The sequence below is a fragment of the Elaeis guineensis genome, chromosome 7, assembly GCF_000442705.2.
Source record: "Elaeis guineensis isolate ETL-2024a chromosome 7, EG11, whole genome shotgun sequence".
NCBI classification, from domain to species: Eukaryota; Viridiplantae; Streptophyta; class Magnoliopsida; order Arecales; family Arecaceae; genus Elaeis; species Elaeis guineensis.
In genome coordinates, this window is record NC_025999.2 from 105,224,034 (window position 1) to 105,229,247 (window position 5,214).

Below are 5,214 nucleotides of genomic sequence, written 5' to 3' on the forward strand. Positions count from 1 at the left end.
GCACCTAAAAGGTCTCCTAAAGTAAGTTAGATAACTTAAGTTAATAGGAAATCCAATGCAAGTAGAACTTGTATTATGTGATTGAATATGATTCAATCCTCATGCCTATTTCAAGGTACCTCCCCTAAGATTCCTAGAGCATCCAAACCAGTAACCCCACACATCTAAAGAGAAGTCCCATGCCCTCTCTTCCTCTCCCTTTATCTTCCCTTGGGCATCCCACACCCCCTTTCTCTTGGGATGCGTGTCCTAAGGAGTCCCACACCCAAAGACTGTTGGGTGCCTCTTCCTTGCTGGTTTCTAGCATCTGGTAGTAGCACATAGCAAGGAGAGAAACTTTAGAAAAGAAGAGAAGAAGATCAGAAAAAAAGATCAAGCGTTGATCGCGATCCAGATTTCGTTCAGATTCAGTAGGCTAAATTTTTGAAGAACAAAATTCAGATTAAAGAAGATTGTTTCAGACTGATTTCGAGTGGATACTCATAGAGGTCAGACACTTGTGCGGTTAAGAGAGAATCTCTTCTCTTTCAGATCCAGATTTGAAAAAAAAGATGGTGAAACAAGTATGTGATTTGATCACAATTTGAATTTCAGCATATATCAATTTCAGCATATGAAATAGATTCATATGATTTTATATTTTCATGCATCCATAATTCAGATTTAAAATATTTTAATTTTATTCTCCATTATGATGTTTAAAAAATAAAATTTGAAACACATATGCATGCACCAAATCCCGAATTCCAACAGTGGTATCAGAGCCACGGATTTTCATATGCTGAATTTTGATATACATATTTTTGAAAAAATTTTAAAATTAGATTTTTTTTGATACATGAGATGTATAGATGGATCTTCTAATCTAAAATTTAATTTTAAATTTAATTTTAGAATATATAGTTGATATGTAATTGCATGTATAGATCTGAATTTTGATCTAGAAAGAGTTCTAGTTCATGTTCATATGATGCATAGATGCATGCATAAAATCTGAAATTTTTATATGATCTGATTTTTGATTTATATATGTGATATATGATTACATATTTAGATCATAATTTTTTTTTAATCTGATCCATGATTAGTAGATGAGATATATGATATCATGCTTAGATCTGAAATTTTGTTTAGATCTAATTTTATATACATATATATGATATATATTTATGTGTTAAAATCTAAAAATTATTTTTATATTTTAAAATTTATTTTCATGCAAAGAATTTAGATCTGAAATATGATTTTAGAATCTGAAATTTGTGTTTGTGCATGAGGATTTTGATTATCAAAAAATCATTAATTAGGTCATGTAATAGGATTGCATTTAAGATTTTTGATTTAAGTCATAAGTAATTGATCAAAGTTAGATCCATTAAGTTAATGATCATACAATTATTGTTGATCAAATCAATTGAATCCCATATGTAGAATCGATTAACCTAAGGACCTAATTTGGCTCGTTGGTTTGAGTCCAATTTGCTTGAGCTAATCAATTCTGATCAATCGACCTATTGGTGTCTAAGGCAAGTTAATGAGATATGGTTATTTAATTAGTTTCGTTCATCAATCTGACTAATTTATTGATGTCTAAAGAAGGCAACGGGGGGACCCCCATAAATCTCCACTTATGTGGTCAATTTGGAAGATTAGATCTTGAATTAGGTTACTTAGTGGTTTGATTTAGCCCATGCCAGTTAGATCGGTCATATGATGACTGATTAGATAAGATCCAAACCTAAACTTTTTCATAAATATTAAGTTCATAGATCTTCCATCATTGTAGATGTGCGAGCATGCTATCGACGTTGATTGTTCTCGACTGGTTACAGTGGTTCAGTTGCATCGAGAACACGCAATCACTCTATTAGTAAAGAGTTGCTCTAGGATAAGGATGGGATTGGACCCAATAACTGTTAGGTGAGAGATCTAATGATGACTTTGTACCTACTTATGAATAGTGGGTCAGACTTAACTAAGAAGTATGGGCAATAACTGTTAGGTGAGCCCATATGATTTAGAGACCAAGTCGATGCAACATGCTTAGTGAAGCATCTGAACAAAGAGTTGCCTATGCATCGGTGTATATGTTATTGATTTATGTCACAAATTGACATAAAAAGCATCAATTAATATCTAAATTATCTAACTTTATTAAGAAATTGATACTTGTTATTATATTTTGCAGAAGAAGAGATCATCAATAGAAAGAACAAGGAAAGAGGATTCCAACGGCGTAAATTTTATGCAAAACGGAGTTAAATTGACCCAGGAATTGAAGAATGAAGAAAGAAGACTCAATTGGGTCAAACCCGAGTCAAATCAGATCAAAATTGATCAAAAATCAACTGATTTGGTGATCTGATTAGCCGCCTGATCCACAGCAACAGGCACGTGGACCATGGACCCATCGGCGTACCATAAACACCCCTAACAACTCTCTAAAACCTCTTAGTCCCACATCGAAAGTTTTGAAAACCTTATAACCCCCAAATGCCTATAAAAAGCCCCCAAAGGCCCTTGTTTTATGTATTCTTCCTTCCGATCAAGCTTGTAACCCTAGATAGTGAGGTTTTTAGCTCTCTTTTCAAGCCTCGAGCTTTGAGGTTTTTGTAATAAATTTTTTTATATAAAATCTTATTTTTATGCAATTTCATCTCTTTACATTATGCAATTTATTTTTCTTGCAATTAGGATAGTTTAATTTATGCAATTTAATTTTATGCAATTAGGTTAGTTTAAATTATGCAGTTTAAATTTATGCAATTAGGATAATTTAATTTATGAAATTAGGATAGTTTATTTTTCTGTATTTAAATTTTGCAAGTAGATTTAGATCATGTCTAGCTAAGCATCCCTTCTAGGGTTTGCGATGAAGCTAGATCATGAGTAGGGATTTTACATAGGGTTCTTTCTTTTTCTTAGGATTTCTTTTTCTTCCTCTTTTGCCAAGAATTTTTGATGAACTACAGTTGGGTCAGAGTCCCTTCATAGTTCATGCTTGATTCAGTGCATAGGAGGAGAAAATCCTAAGGGATCCTAGTTATTACTCCCCTGTAAAGAATCTTGATGGGTTATCGTTGGGCCTTAGTCCCTTCATAATCTATGCTTGGGAAAGACAAGAGGAGTAGTCGTTAGGATCATTAAGAAAAATTCTAGGTAGAATTTTCTAATCTAGATCTAGTGGATTCAAAAAATCCTAGATCCTTAGTCTTATTGTCTTTAGCAAACAACTTTCGACTTTCGATTTTTGTTAAAGCTCGCTTGAGCATAGATTTGAAAATCATTTTTAAAATCAAGTCTCTGTGGGATCGATCCGTACTCGCTGGTCGTGCTACTCTGCACACCGTGCGCTTGCGATTTTATTTACAAATTTTAAGATTTGCACATCAAGTTTTTGGCGCCGTTGCCGGGGATTTGGCGTTTTAAATTGTTTTCAAATATTTGTTCTTCGTGCGTTATAACTCTCTTTCTTTTTTCTTTAGGTTTCTATATTTAGTTGGTGATTGCTGGAAAACTCAGGTACACTTCTAATTTCTCTTTTATTATTTTTAGTTAATTACTTTTGCTTTTAGACCTAATCATTTGAATTTACTTAATCATAAAAAAAAATATAAAACAAAATAAAAGACATTTCATAATCGTGAAATAAAATATCAAAATAAAAAAAAATTCTAAATTAAAATCTTTTACATTCTTGGTCATCTTGTTTATTTGTATTTGCATTTTCATAATTAATCTAAGGGCATCAATCCATTAACAAGATAAGGTGGGGATTTCATTACCCTTCCTTAGCCCAAAAACCATCTCCATCATATTGCATTACCTAGACTTTTAATCTTAAAATCAATTAGACGTCAACCTTAAGGAATTCGAGCTCAATAGGACAAGGAACCCTAAGAGTTCTACCAAGTTTGAGTTGTTTGATTAGTTGGTGTCTAGGCAAGTCCCTGAGAGTGGTTTGTTAAATTAGTTCAGTTGCTGGCCTGGCCAACTCGTTTGGTGTCTAGAAAGGCAACGATGAGTGAACCTCCCACCTCTTATACTTACCTGGCTAACTAGTTGATCAATCTCCACTTGGAAGGTTTGAAGGGTCATCTTGGAACAGTTAGGAGCTGTCTAGATTTAGGTCAACCCTAGGATAGATTGAGTTTAATTTATTGATTCACTTGTTTGAAAAAAAAAAAAATTTAAATTTAAATTAATTTGGTTACTTTTCTTTAGATTTAGGACTCCTTAGGATCTTCTCTTTAGAACTTTTCTTTCTTTTCCTTATACATAAAAATTTTATTAAAAAAAAAAAAATTGTATAAACATCGAGAACCGTACACCTCGTGTGTGGAGAAGAGTGTCGGGTCGTCTAGTTAGAATTGAGTCAATTCCTGTTGTTCCAATGGCTGAACCAATCCAACCCATGACCCTTAAGGATTTGTGTTATCCAGTTGGCTCCATCCAACCATCTTATATCAGGTTGCCACAACCCACAGCTAACAATTTTGAAATCAAACCTCAAATCATAAATATGCTTCCAAAATTCACAGGATTAGAGGATGCTTATATATTTATTAGAGAATTTGAGGAGGTATGTGCAACCATGAAACTGTAATTAACAGAGGATGAGATCAAACTTAGATTAATCAACTTTGCCCTTAAGGACAATGCTAAGAAGTGGCTTTATAGTCTGCCAAACTATTCTGTCACTACCTGGGAGGGCTTTGTGAGAACATTTTTAAAAAAGTATTTTCCCCATCATAAAACAGCTAGGATTAGGAATGAAATAAATCAATTTTACCAACTAGCTGGTGAATCATTTTGGAAGTACTTTGATCGTTTCAAGAATCTTTTGACCCAATGCCCACACCATGGAATAGAAACTTGGAGACTATGCCAGATCATCTATGAGGGGTTAGATTCAAACTCAAGAACCATGCTAGAGTCCATGTGCCAAGGCCAATTTATGGACAAAGAAACTACTGAAGCTTGGCAATTCTTAGAAGACCTAGCCGAGAAAAATTTACAGTGGGAAACAACTAGGGAACCTGATAAAGCTACACCTTCAAGAGGAGGAATGCATCAAATTCAACCAACCCTAGCATCAGAGGCCAAGATTGCAACCTTAACACGTAGATTGGAAGCCTTAGAATTACAGAGACCAGCCAATGTAAATCAAATATCTGCACCCATGTGTAAAAGGTGCAATGCACCAGACCATGT

At 33.9% G+C, this 5,214-nt stretch overlaps 1 non-coding gene across 1 annotated transcript; it reads right to left on the reverse strand.

Annotated features, from left to right (window-relative positions):
- Positions 1 to 4,762: 4,762 nt before the first annotated feature.
- LOC140859540 (small nucleolar RNA R71) lies at positions 4,763 to 4,869 on the reverse strand. Its single transcript, XR_012143077.1, has one exon. It is a non-coding gene; the product is annotated as a small nucleolar RNA R71 (small nucleolar RNA).
- Positions 4,870 to 5,214: the final 345 nt, after the last annotated feature.